We start from the raw sequence: 15,354 nt of genomic DNA, 5'->3' as shown, positions 1-15,354 counted from the left end.
AGAACAGAGATAAGAAGATTTTAAAGGGAGAGAGCTGTGTCATAACAGAGACATCAGAGCCTGTGAGCGGCTGCTGGGTAGGGAGAGATCATTGAAAGCCTGCAGTGTAGAAGCTGGGCACCTGAGCCCTGGGGATCTCTAAACCTCCAGGGAGGCGAGAAAGGACACAGGGATGGTACTGGGGAGCCTGAGGGACTTAGCTTAAAGGAAGCCGATTTGACTAACCCGTTGAAGTTTTTACTTTATTTGTGGACAGCAGGGAAATCAACCACTGAGAGTCTCTGAGGAGTGACTGGATTGCTCAGATGTATTCATTAGAAGATGGCTCTGCTAGGGACTGTTCAGGAGGTAGAGTTTGGAGACAAGGTCAGTAAGGGAGGAGAGAGAGTGGCAGAGCACAGGGGCTAGCACCCTTTCTTCTACCAGATTCCATGCCCTTCTCCTCTAGAAAGAGTATTTTGAACCATGTTTCCAGTCCCATGTTTCATTCAGGAATATTTGTCAAATGAAGGAGGACCGTATTTTCCCTGCTCTGTGTACACACTGCTAACACACGGCCATAGAGAGGAAGTTAGTTAACACGAAAGATACACCACGATGTTTCGTCTGGTCAGGGTTAATAAGTCTCCTCTGATTGGATGCATCAAGCCCTCACTCTGAGAATAGGAAGTGGAGAATGCTCTTCAGACCCTGGAGCTCTCCATCACTGTCTGCAAAGCAGTTCTGAGCAGGGGCTTCTGTCACCAGGAGTTGTTCTCACACAGCATAGAGATGCCTTATTGCTGTGGTTCTGCGTGCTTTAGAAATACATTAGATTTTGTCAAAGAGACAAGAGCTATGCCTCTCTTTGTCTCATCTTTTCGACACTATCACATGCACTTCTAGAGAATGCAGAACCACAGCAATAAGGCATCTCTGTTGCTGTGTGAGGCCAGCTCCTCCTTCTGAAGCTCACAGCCATCTTCAGGGGTCTGCTTGTGAGCACCATCTTGTCTCACTTTATAATCCTAAGGGAACTCCATATGTTCCTCGGTCATTTGGACAAAGTTCTCTATGCCAGTCTGTGGTTAATTCTAATAGTAGTCACCCCAGTGCAGACTTGCCCTGTTCTGACTGCGGTCAAAGCTGTCTCCTCCCTCTTTGTGTTTCACAAAGCCATCTGAAGTGGGATGTGGAAAGGGAATGAGAAGCCCATGGCCGCACCTCCCTGAGCACTCCCACTCTTGTCTGCTAAGCAGAATCAGGCCTGGATGGGTAAAGGAAAGACAGCATGACGAGGAAAGACAGCATGACAACATGGCAGGAACGGCTGTAGGAGTCAGAGTCTGTTGAGTACATGAAAACAAGTCTGAGAAACGGTTGGTGGCGTTTTGTATTTTCTTTATCCATTTTCATGTATGGGCAGTATGTATGCATCTCGGCACACATATGTGCATGTGTGTATGTGAAAGCCCAAGGCTGATACCGGGAATCATCCTTGATCACTCTTCCACCTTATTTGATGCAGAGTCTGTCTCTTAATTGAACCCAGAACTCACGGGTTCAGCTAGTCTGGGGGGCCAGCTTGCCCTCAGATCCCACCTTTATCTCCCAAGGTGGATATCACTGGGACCTGAACTCTGGTCCTTACAATTACATAGTAATCACCTTAACTACTGAGTGATCTTCTCAGCCCAGATTGTATTTCTAGTATGGGTAATCAGAAGAATAACGATTTTATTATTTATATTACAGGAATTTAAGGTACTGATTTAGGAAAAAGTCCCATCCCACCAGGGACCTTTCTCCAACCATTAGCACCCTCCTTGAAGTGTTCACACACACATGCACTCCCACATATATACACACACATTCACATGCACTCAAACACATACATGCACACACACAAATCAAGTGCATAGATGCACTCCTGCATACATGCATTCAGGCACACACACAAAGGCACGCATGCATGTATGCACACACACTCCAGATAAAAGGATATGCCAAAGCAAGTAAAGAATGTTGTCAAGTTTTACTGCTCACTTCCTTCAAAGCCCAAACTCCTGTCATCTCGCACCACACACTGGTCACAGGAAGGAGATAATCCCAAAGAGACCTAGATGTGAGACAGACAGGCAGATTGCTGGCTCTTACTGCCTTAGATAGGGGGAGGAGAAGGATGAGAGGCAGGTAATCAAACCTGCTTACATGGAGAAGGCCCTGAATCTAGGAACTGCCAAATAGAGGAAGAATTGGTGAGAAGGATGTCCTACCAATACCATGATTTCGTAAAGGATGGTAAAACGCAGAGCCCAAGGCAAACACACCCTATTCCTTGTTTTCTTATGAGTCAGGGACAAAAAAATATCTTTACATTTTTAAATTTAGTCATTCTTTACTTAATGATGGATATGTTTCAAGTGCACTTTTAGGTGTTTTAGTTATACAAACAAGTGAGTCCACTTACACAATTTAGATGGCATACACTACTACACACAGCTGCTCTACTTGCCATTCACTGTCAGATTATGCAGCCTGTAACTATATTGGCGAAGGATGGAGAAAATAATATTTCATGACAAGTGAACATTAACACTTTACTATCTAGGTATAAAGTCTCACTATCTAGGCACAGTCATGCTCATTCTATGAGAAATTGACTATGACTCCTTTTAGCTTCGATGGAGAAGGTGTCGCTCATAAAGCCTGCCTGGCCCTTCACTGACAAACATCAACAACCCCTGTGTGTATATATGTGTGTGTATATATGTGGGAGCGCATGTGTGTGTGAGCACTTCAAGGAGACTGCTAATGGTTGGAGAAAGGACCCTGGTAGGATGGGACTTTTTTCTAAATCAGTACCAAATCTGAAGCAATGTTAATGTCACCCAAGTAAACGTACCCTGATTGGATTTAAAAGATGGGATCCATCAATGTCTCCTTAATGCAAGAAGCAAGGAAAGCAGGAAAAGGAGACGCTGCCTGCTTCTTTGAAGGTGTCTCCTGGTGTGATAAACCTTTTAGGGCCTAGCTGTGGTTCCTCCTCCCCATTCCCTCCCTCCCTGGGCATCTCAGCATTCCGGGCATCTCTCTCAAGCATCATCGAGCATCTCGGGCTGGGAGTGGGGGCTTGGGAGGAAGGGGAGAGGCCTTTTCTGAGGATCTTATGTTACTGCTCTTTTAGAGGAAGGTCTCCTCTGACAAGCTCCAATGAAACAGCCCCCTGAGATGATCTTAGTTTGCACACTTACTTTTATTTGGGGTGGGCTTGTACACATACCTTTTTTTCAGGGTGAACCAAGGCTAGACGAATGAACCGTGGAGAGTGGGAAGGGGTTCTTCTGAGGGTGACATTTCATTGGCTGAGGCTTAAGATTCTGGGGATAGCTCATTTGCAGGGAGAAGCATTTCAGGAAGTTAAACCTGTAATTTCCTCAGGGATTATGTGAAATCCCTCAGGTAGCGTGTGGGTTAGGTTCTCCAGATCAGGTGGAGAAGAGGAAGCCGCGCTAAGACAAGGGAGCGCTCCATTTTGCACAGAGCTCAGAAAGCTGCCTGGATGTGGACCTGGTGGACTACAACCTTAGTAGCGAGGTGCAGCACCTGGAACGTAGGAAGGATGACAGGTTTTGAGGAGGAAGATGTTAAATTTAGTTGTGTAGCTTTGAGGACATCCTAGAGGTGACTAGACTTTTGGATGAATGCCCCAAAGCAGAGGTAAGGATATTATATCATGCAAGCATCTAGCAAGGAACTAGTAAAGGAGCTAGTAAAGGAACTAGTAAAGGAACTAGTAAAGCTATAGCTAAGGTTTCCTGAGGACCCCGGGGAACATCAAAAAGATCACCTGGTAAAGGTGCCTGGGGAGATGTTTTCCTGCTGAGGCTGGCATCACATCTGAGATAGAACCTCTGAACCAAGTGTGAGCAGAAAAGGAGGGACCAAGAAAAGAGCCAAAGGGGCCCATTGAAGGAGGGGAGAATCCTGAAAGCAGTGTCAGCCAGGGGTCACAGTGACCTTGGGGAGGCCAGGCTGGTTCAGATGGGATGGAGACAAGCCAGAGTTGGTGGATGGAAAAGGGAGAGAAATGATGAACACGACCTCTTCTTTTATCCTTTTTCTGCAGGGGAGGCTGGAGTCATAAAATGGGTCAGCATGGAGCTGTCTCCTGAAGGAAGACACAGGAAGCTGGCAGCACAATTAACAACCCTTTTGCTGTCCTCATAGGATGCTGACTTAATTGCTCTCCTCAGCACCTTCATGGGCGGGCAATTGATAGTTAAATCACTATCAAAAACTAAGGTCTGGGCTGAAGAGATGGCTCAGTGGTAATGAGCTCTTGATATTCTTGCAAAGGGTTCAGTTCCCAGAACCCACATGGAATCACTCACAACTCTGGTAACTCCAGTTCCAGGAGGGTCCTAGTTCTTTTCTGGCATCAACAGGCACTGCACACATGCAGTGTGTATACGGATAAGCAGGTACAACACATGAATGTAAATAAAATTTAAAAATATATGCTCCCAGAGGTCTGCTGTTTTATAAACTGCATTAGAGCCCATAGTGTACTGTAAAGGGCTCTGGATATATTTATACAAACACGGTTACATAGGACTGGCTCGTTGAACATATGGCACCCTAGTAGTCACCAAGTGATGCTTGGAAGAAGCTCAATTGAATCACAATAGCAAAGACAAAAGGAATCAAGATAGAAAACTTGGGGGCTGGAGAGATGGCACAGTGGCTAAGAGCTCTTCGTCCAGAGCATCTGAGTTTAGTTCTCGAAATCCAGGTCATGTGACCCACAACTTCCTGTGAGTTCCTATGCAAGGTCTCCAACAGCCGCTTCTGGCCTCCCCAGGCACCCATGCATCTGTGGCATATACACACACATAAACAAGAGTGCTCACTGACACAAGCATCTAGCAAAGGCAGGCCCAGCCTCTCTCTAAGAGCCAAGGGACACAGCCAAACCCATCCTAGCATCATGCTCTTTTTGTCAAGAACCTATAATTTCATTCATAACTTCAGGGAGATAATTATACTATACTAGTGAGAGACAACTTGATGAATAGCTGTTTATTTTCAAAGGAGACATTTTCATGCATTGGCTGCATAATGGGGTCAGGAGCATAGCAGGCTGTCACTGTCTTTTCTGTATCGTTTAGCCTCCTGGTGGGTTCTATGGGGGAAACAGAGAATTTTCTTATTTTACATAACATAGTATTGTTGGCTTTGCTCTAGCATCACACTTGACAGCAACGGCTGTAAATATGCCACTATCATTTGTCAAACAGTGCCTGCCATGATGCCTTATTTACACCTCACACTCAGAGTCTTCCCACCCCAGTCCCAGGCTAGGAGGCAGGTCAGAGTCATCATTAGATCTAGCCTCTTGATGGTCTGGAATGATTTGAATAAAAACTGTCCCCACAGGTTCACAGGGAATGGCACTATGAGCAGGTGTGACCCTGTTAGAAGGTGAGGCCTTGTTGGAGGGAGTGTGTCAATGGGGGTGGGGTTTGGGGTTTCAAATGCTCAAGTCAAGCCCAATGTTACTCTCTTCCTGCTGCCTCCCAACCCAGATGTAGACTGGCTCCTTCTCCAGTACCATGTCTGCCTGTGCTCTGCCATGCTTCCCCATCATGAAAATAGCAGGCTAAACTTCTGAACCTATAATCTAGCCTAACCAAACACTTTCTTTTCCCTTATAACGTGGAGTTGCCATGGTCATGGTGTCTCTTCACAGCAAGAGAAACCTTAACTAAGAAAACCTCCAAACATGCAGACACCAACATGATTGCTGGAGAGTGTCTAATCTATTCTCTATGCTGTGTTAATTGCAAATCACATGCAAGACCTAGATTCTCCCCCTCTTTCCCCTCCCCCTCCCACTTCCCTTCTTTCTCCTCCTCCCCCTCCCCTCCCCTCCTGCCCCTCCTCTCCCTCCTGACTTCCTCCTCTTCCCCCCCTCTCCCCCTCTCCTTCCCCCTCCTATTCATTGCTCGGAGGGTTAGAATAAACACAGAATATGACCTATAAACAGGAAAGCTACAATAACAGATTTATGTTTAGACTAGAAAATACGTAAGCTAGCAAAGTGTTAGTAGCTAAATTTTTCTAATGGAGGTGCATCTACTTGTCTAAATGCTTCACATAGATTGACTCAATAAATTCTTGACAGCAATTTTGAGGGTATAACCCCATTTTTCACTATTTCGTACATATAAAAGCTTTCCTGGCGACTATACCCGTTGTTGTGGTGGATACTGTACCAGACCGCCCCGGTCCTACCTTCCCAGGACTGAGAGGCACAGGCTGCCACTCTTTCAAAGCATACCTCTGTGAAGTTAATCTCCCCCTCTAGTGAGCAGTCAGTGAAAGGAAATAAAGGCCCAGCCACACACTGCCATTTGGATACCCTTGAAAGACCATCCATGGTCCAGAATTCTCTGAGAATTGGCCCAGTCCTTTAGCTGTAACTTTGTTGACTACTCAGAGCCCAGATTTGCCCAGTCTTGTTCTTTCTCCTTCCCCAGCAATGGTGGCAAGCAGACCTCCCTCCAGGCTCGCCTAGAGAACCTAATGAGCTCCTCTACACACACACACACACACACACACACACACACACACACACACACACACGCACAGACACACGCACACACACAGAGAGAGAGAGAGAGAGCATGTGTATTTGTATATATACATACATATTCTAAACATACACCTATACACGCACATGTCTGTGCATGAAGGCACCCCACAGAAATGAACAGGATCAAATCGTGAGAACACAATTACCTGTTTTCCCAGGGGGTATGGCAGTGCTCCACCCTCAGATTTCTCGCCTTGCTAGGAATTTTTGGGGAAAGGGTACCTGCTTTTTCCATGGAGCACAGCGGGGGTTGGGGAGATGGCTGACTAGAGGGTGAGGAGTTTGTCACCTGTGTTAGTTGCTTTTCTCATTGTCATGACAGCTCTCCTGACAGAGTAACCTGGGGGAGGAAGAATTTATTCTGGTTCACAGCTTCACGAGGTCCATTACAGTCTGAAGACAGGGACAAGAGGTGGCTCAGTCCTTGTGGTCTGAAGAATAAGCCCACCAGTCACTAACAGGTTTCTCCACTGACGAATTGAAGCCGAATCAGAAGTACAAAGGTAGGTTTGCTGAGAGGCATCTCTAGAGCGAGCTTATGGGTAGGTAGCCAGAAATATAGAGATGGGAAGATGAGATGTGTTAGCCTGGAATTTTTTCCCTGTGGGCAGGACTCAGGGGAAGAAGAGCAGATGGAGTTTCTTAACCTGTGCAGGGGATAAGCAGGGATTCCAACCAAACAGTCACATCAGCAGCTGGCCAGGGAGCAGAGAGAGGACCAGAAGCGAGGCCTGGCGATAACACTCAGAGGTCCATCCCCACTGACCCACTTCCGTCAGCCAGTCCCACAACATCCCCAAAGAGAGAGACCACCTAGAGACCGCTGTTCAAATTCAAGAACCTGGGGGTAGACGTATGATATCCAATCTCTAACACCACCTATAGAACAGATGTCTGCCTCTTGGTAGAGAGGATTTCAGACATAGGAGATTCATTATGAGCCCCTTCGAGACAGGAATATGAGTAAGTGCCCCAGAAGAGAAAAAAAATCAGCTCAAGCATCTATTAGAACTGGGGAACCTGACGCCAGATGAGACATCATTTTCTGTAGGAGCCACTATTAACCATTTCTTCTCTCCTACCACATTACCACTTGAGGAGACTGGACCATGGAGAAGCCATGTGGGGAAACGGGGTTACCAGATATAATGAATTATTTTAAAGTAAACTGGACACAATCTAGAATCATTGTCTAGATTAGGTTGCTCTTTGGGTGTGACTGTGAAAGATAGTGTTAATTGGGTTGAGTGGAAATGCCCACCTTTTGTGGGTGGCACCATTCTCTAAACAGATTCTGGACCTCAGAATAGTAGAGACAGTGGGCTGAACACTGGCATGTATACACCAACCCATTTCTCCCTGCTCTCTGCTGTGGGTTTAATGCATGTGACTAGCTGCGGACATTTCTTGCTGCCTTGATTTTCCTACAATGATGAACAGTACCTAGAATTGTGAGCCAAATAAACCCTGTTGTGGGTCTGGAGTCATTCAGAGACTCACCAGCCTGACCATTAATACATTTTAACAAAGAAGGAGCTTTTGTACAGATACTCACACCAGGTTTACACCAGGACTTGAGATTTCTGAACACAGGTTGCAGCCACTTTAGCCAGGCATTTATAAAGCCAAAAAATACAAAGTTACAATTTGTTTGCATGCAAGTAGATGGTCTTCCAGAAACAGAAACTGCAGGGGAAATAAAAACCTTAATGGCCCTTAGTTTTGAAGGTCTAATTTTGCACAGAAACTTTAAACTTTCAAATATAAAGTTAACTATCAACATAACAATATCCATCCCAACCCTTTCTCCCTTAAGTAGCTTTTGTTCAAGTATTTTATCGCAACAACAGGAAATGAAAGGACACCAGCGATGTCACGCTCTTCTCCCGTCTGAGTGACAGCCTGTGTTGAGGAATGAGAAACACAACTAGAGTATGGGACTAGACATTTTAATTTCTAAATTAGAGTGTTGCTTGCCATTTAAAGTGATCAAAGAATAGAATTATGTTGGGCAGGCAGTGATTTATCCCTTTCAAATAAATTGCCAAGATGTTATGACTGACTGTCTTACTCAGGGTTTTACTGCTGTGAAGAGACACCATGACCAAGGCAACTCTTGAAGGACAACATTTAATTGGGGCTGGCTTACAGGTTCAGAGGTTCAGTCTATTATCTTCAAGGTAGGAATATGGCAACACCCAGTTAGGCATGGTGCAGGAGGAGTTAAGAGTTCTACATCTTCATCTGAAGGCTGCTAGTGGAAGACTGACTTCCAGGCAGCTAGGATGAGTATTTGAAGCCCACACCCACAGCAAAACATCAACTCCAACAAGGCCACACCTCCTAATAGTGCCACTCCCTGGGCCAAGCATATACAAACCATCACATTCCACTCCCCGGTCCCCATAGGCTTCTTCAAACATGAGTCTATGGGGGGAGGGGATACCTATACATAGCATAATGCAAAATGCATTTAGTTCAACTTCCAAAGTCCCTACAGATGATAGCAGTCTCAAGGTTTAAAGTCCAAAGTTCAAGGTCTCTTTTGAGATTCATCCTATCTCTTAACTGTAAACCCCAAAGCAAGACAGGAAACCTCTGGGAAAACTCCAAACTTTGCGTCTCCATGTCTGATGTCAAAGGGGTCTTCAGACCTCCAACTCCCTTTTCATCTTTGTTTACAGCAACACATGTCTATCTCCTGGGCGGACTCCACTCCCGGCTTTCCTCAGCAGATAGTCCACAGCTCTGGCATCTCGAACATCTTGGAGTCTCCAAGGTAACTTCAGTGTTACAACTTCTTGTTCCAATGTCTGGGATCCATACATGAACTTCTGGGTTCCTCCAAAGGGCTGGTGTCACTTCTCCAGCTCTGCCCTCTATAGCACTCTAAGCTCAGGTTGGTTTACTCCACTGCTGCTGCTGTTCTTAGTGATCATCCCATGGTACTGGCATCTCCAATACACTGGGGTCTTCCACTGCAACTAGACTTCATCAATAACCTTTCATAGGCTCTCTTCATGATGCCAAGCCTCAAATCCTTTGCATGACTCCTTCAGTCCTGGGCTATCAACTACAACTGAGGCTGCACCTTCACCAATGGCCTTCCATGGCCTCTCACAGTGCCAGCCTCAGCTGCTCTTCATGACTCCTTCATGTCTTCAAAACCAGTACCTTCTGGGTGACTCTTAAACATTACCAAGTATAGCTACGACAAGAGTTACAACCCTGACTATCTGTGGAACGTAGCTTCTTTGTGCTCTCAGAAAACACTTCCCAGAAGATTTCACCTCGGTGATGCTGGTCTCTTCTTAATCACCACTAATTTCTTAGCTCCAGCTAACCAGCATCAATTGTCCCAGTCGTCCCTTCTATTTTTCACTCTAAAGCCAGAACCACAAGGCCGAAGCTGCTGAGTTCTGCTGCCTGCAGGAGCGGGAACATGTTCCCCACCTTATGCTGTTACCAGCTTTCTGTTTTCTAACTCCCTAGCCCAAGCATAAACAAACCCTCACACTGACACAAACAAAATGGCATTTGTTGAAAGAGGGTTGCCTAGTCAGCACCCCGGTTACATTTTTATTCTTGATTCTCATCTGAACTGGCTTACTGTACAGCAGGATGTTAGTGCATTTCCTGTAGATCTTGGGAGATAAGGGAACAAGACTGGAATGCAGTCTTTCTGGAGGGAAGATGTTGCTGCCCGCCCCACCACTTTGCACTAGGAGATGCCTAGGGTACTACACATCTGAAGACACAGGGATGAGCTCCTGCCAGCCAGGTCCTAGCACAGATAGGAGTTAAGTTGTGAGGAAAAACACTAAAGATCCAAGATGGCATCTCCATCCCCACACACACACACACACACACACACACACACACACACCCCACACAGAAGCACACCAACTTTGGCTTAACCACCACAGTGACATTGAGCCATTCCTCTTCCCTGAGCATCTCTTTATCTTGCACTCTGAAACTAGAGTAACTAAAAGAGATAAATGTGTGTGTGTGTGTGTGTGTGTGTGTGTGTGTGTGTGTGTGTGTGTTGAGGTGATGGAGTGGGGGAGTAGCTCATCTCTGTCTGAAACACCTGCTGAATCAGTGGGGGGCTCCCACAGGAAGCAGATGGTCCACTCAAAATAGAACAACGTGAGGCCAGTCTATTTACAAAAGGCACTTGCAAAGTGCTAGTGAAGGGTGGTGTGTCCTGGGCCTCGCATATCTAGGCCTAAGGGGTAGCCGGAAGGCAAATACTCCCAAAGCCTTGGAGCCCCAGAGTGTAAAAAATGCTGGAGACCTTCTAAACCATTTGTCTAAATATTTGAAATTCATCACTCGAATCACCAAACCAAGGTGTTGTAACTGTTGCCTCAGCAAATCCCCCCATGTGGCAACCTGAAAACCTCAGAAGCTATGGTTCTCAGACTGTTCTGAATCCTGTGCTGGAACAATGTAGATGGGAAGGGACTCCAGCCCCCCACCCCGACTCCCACCCTTCTCCATTCTGTCATCACTATAATCTCTGCTGTGACTCAGAGAAAGCTCGCTCATACAGATGGATACCCAGGCCTCACACCCACACTAACCCCAGTGCTCCCCATAAATACATTACATGTCCTTTGGTAGGCTAAGGACCCTGCAGAGAAAGAGTACAGTCTGTGATGGTGACAGAATGGAACGATAGGCACATATATGTCTCTGTTCTTCCCACTCTGAACCTTGGGGAAGCTTTTGCAGTTCTTTCTCATAATGCTTTCTTTTTTTACCACTTCCTCTTCTACTTCCAAGTCCTCCAGTATAGATAAGATTTCTGACACTGTAATTTCAGCTTCTTTGAAATCATTCTAACCTTAGTGTCTAAAGAGTTTCCTCAAAGATTGACCCATTCTACTTCTTAAGCAGGAAGGTAAACAACTCAAATAGCTTCAGGAAGTCCCTGAAACTGACCAGATTTACTAGGCTCCTCCCTGCCAACATTGGCAACAACAGCTAAGAGTCTCTGTTAGACAAACTAAGCTTCAAAGAAGACTCTAAGAGTAGACCCGGAACAAGTCATCTATGGAACATAAAAATCATAAATAAAAGATCCATGCTCTTATTAGTTGATAACGTAACATTGGAACAAGTCTATCTGCAGGGGATCTTTAGCCAGAAAATACTTTAATATGACTATAGCTTACTTGAAATTGAATCAGGAAAACATAGTCTTTGCTATGTTCTTCATGATTCTTATATTTAGAAGTTATGTCTGTGGTATACGTAGTAAAGTCAATATTGTTTGGCATTTGAGATGTTACACCAATTTGAAATTCAAATAGACAAGTCCACTGGGGAGAGTATGGATTCTTATCTGAAAAGCAGGTGTGTGTGTTTCTCTGTGTGTGTCTCTCTGTGTGTATGCTGTGTGAATACTGTGTGTATGTGTGTCTCTCTGTGTGTGTCTGTGTACTAGTGTATATATGCTGTGTTTATGTGTATGTATGTGTATCTCTCTCTCTCTCTCTCTCTCTCTCTCTCTCTCTGTGTGTGTTTCTGTGTCTGTGTCTGTGTCTGTGTCTGTGTCTGTGTCTGTGTCTGTGTCTGTGTCTGTGTCTGTGTATGTGTATGTGTATGTGTATGTGTATGTGTGTGTCTGTATATGCTTGCATGTCTATGACCAAGATCTGGTACTGGCAGGAAGAAACAAGGCCATGCCCTTCTAATCATAGTATAGACTAATGGGGTGTTATATGGAAAGCTGCCTATTTCCCTGAAAAGCTAAGGATGTCTGGGAGATGGGTTTGGGCTTGACAGAGGTACCCAGCCAGTGTGAAGGAAAGGCCCCCCATGGGAAATGTACTGGGGACAGAACCACTGATGGCTTTATAGCTTTGCTTCAAGCATCTTTGTTTAGGGCTTGACTTACTAAAATTTCCCTGCATTTGCCTCACTATTTAGTAAAGTTTAACTGGGGCAACAGACTCCCTCAAAGGCATTTCTGCTTCTCTGAGACCAGTCTTCAGCGTGTGGCATTCCAGAAGATTTGACAGTGGCGACAGCTGGAACCAATGAGGATCCTCTAAGAGAGAATTCAGGAGTGGTGGAGAAGTTCCCACACTCAAGTGGCCTCTTTCTCCCACCCTGGGAGTGGCTGAGCATTGCTGTAACATAAGGCCAGGCTGAGATGGTTCTAATGTAGTCTTGTGTCTTGGCCCATGGCTCCAACAAGCTCTCACCTGTTCACCTGTTCTTTCTGTTCTCTGTGGCGCTGCAAGAGAAGTCCACATGTCTGCCAGAAGGACACCACCAAGAAGGGAGGTCACAGAGACAGTAGAAGTGCACAGCCTCCCTCCCGGTCCTCTGCTGGGTGAAAGCTTCACGTAGAAGTTCTAGAACTGTTGTGAGTCTGAAGCATTTAACCCACGTCAGGCCTTCTGCTTACACAAACTTGAACCTTATGTGCACAGATGTGATAAGACTCTGCACCTTTGGACTGTGGAGTTAAACCACAGGCTGAGGGTTCCCTTCACCCAGACATGACTTAGAGACTGTTTTGCTCCACCAAAGCTTATTTCAGGTCAGGCTCAGGCGTTCATTCTCCCAGGTCAGTCTCAGACAATATCACTCGTTAAATGCTTTCTGTAGAACTAGGAACTGAAAGTGGGAAATTATAATGAAGAGAAAGAAAAGTGATGCTTTCAGGATGAGGTCAGTCTTTTTCCAACTTCCACTTGCTATTCACATGTCCCATTCACTGCTATCAAAGTTCCTGGCCATTCTGCACCCTGAGGTCTTTATTTGTGAATAGAGGGTTCCTTAAACTGTGGGCTGCTTTGCAAACATTAAGAGAAGCAGCATGCAGAAAGAATGCTAGACCTCAGCTGAGCCTGCCTCCTTCCCTCAGCCCTAATGGAAACATATTATGGACAGGACAGAACATGGGCAGCTTGACCCACAGCAGCATGATATGCACTGCTTGGTTCTCTACCTTCCAAATAAATTGTTTCATTAATTTCATGGCAAAGAAAGAAAAGAAGAGCTGGCAGCTTGCCAGGGTTAATGGGATCCTTTTGTTGGACTTTGCAGCCTGAGATGGACCAAGCTCTTACCCAGTGTTAATCTGCAGAGCACTATAATCCAAATTAGACAGTGTTACAAGTCTGACGCTCAAGGATGGAGAATGCGTTGCTTCTAAAGCAGTGGTCTTGGAGCCAGCTATAGGTTAGATCTATAGGGGACGCTCCAGAGCAGGGCCCAGGCTGCTCCCACAAGCATCCAGACTGAGTTTCTGGGCATCAGTGTTGCTTTTAATGGCATAGCAGTGGGCAATGAGCCCTCTGAGGGCAGCCATTGGGTTCTGCAAACACCAGGCTCACAGGTGGACGGCAGCTGCAGAAAAAGCATCCACTGGCTGTTTCTGCTCTTCCCTCCAACTCTATAACTTTGTCCTCTATCCTGCCATGTCAGTGATAGTCCCTGTCTATCACCAAACTGCCTCTGGACCTCCTATAGTCTCCTGGATCCATGGTGCCAAGATGATAGAGGGTACACTGAGGAGATGGAGAAAGGGAAATAAATGTCCCTCTCTGCGTTGGTCCAAAGACCTGCCTGATGAGCATTTTCGAGATGACTATTGTGGTATTGGTCCCTTTCAAAGATTACTCTTACCTGCCTGTTAGATTACGGCCAGTTTCCAGTATCTGCACAAGACTCACAGGAGAGTTATGCATTTCTAGCAGCACATTCAGTCTCTGCTTGGCTGGTTTGCAACTCACACTAAGAAATGAGAACCTCAAAATGTTATTCTGACCATGCCCAGAAGTCTGTAAGTAACTACAGTCTCTGGAGAACCTTCCCAGAGGGGCTGGTCATTAGGGAACCTGGGATGAAGTGAGGGGTTATTCTGGTCAAAAGAGATCTGTCGTCTTTCATGACTTCTGTGTCCTTGTGCTTAATTCCTCTGCAGAGCCTGGATGTCTCAGTCTCCCATTAAACCCCAGTGTCTGATTCTAGACTTACAGAACCCTAAGTCTCCAGCACTGCTTTCTCAGGGCTGAGCTGCCCCTGGGATTTTGCCATTGTAGCATTGTGTAAGTTGTTCTATTACAAAAATGATTCTCAAATGTTTTTATCATGAGATGCCATAGGTTCTGTGAAATAGTCAAGCGAGACTAAAGAGAAGACAGTATGCCTCTCTCACAACCGCTACTGTCCAGGGTTAACTGCCTTCGATTTGGTGTATATTATTGTAGATCTTTTACTCAGGGCTATATTTTAGCATTCATCACTAGACCACAGTGCATTTTACATAAAACACTTGGTAGTAATTTTCCAGTCTCCTTGACCATGGGTTCAAACATTTGCATAATGCTTATTGTGTTTGAAGGTTCTGTAAACAGGCGTTTGCCAAGTATCAATTAAATGGCCATTTTTAATTTTTCATGATTGTAACTAATGGTACGATAAATGTTATTATGTACTTTTTCCATTTTGGATCATTTACGTTGGTTTGATTCCCATTAATGGAATTACTTAGCAAAAGAAAATAATCTAAAGAAGCAATTTACAACTTAATAGGGTGATAGGAAAATAAGAAAGATACACAGTCAAACAACTTATTGGTTAAATATGTTATAGTTCATTTGTATTATTAAATACTACAAAGCTATTAAAATAATGCTACAGGAGAAAATTTAATATTATGAGATTTACCCTGTGTAATAATTTATAAAACA

This window comes from Rattus norvegicus, chromosome 1 (genome assembly GCF_021556685.1).
Source record: "Rattus norvegicus strain SHRSP/BbbUtx chromosome 1, alternate assembly SHRSP_T2T, whole genome shotgun sequence".
Classification (NCBI taxonomy): Eukaryota; Metazoa; Chordata; class Mammalia; order Rodentia; family Muridae; genus Rattus; species Rattus norvegicus.
The sequence above is the reverse complement of the archived record's forward strand: the minus strand, read 5'-3'. Positions refer to the sequence as shown.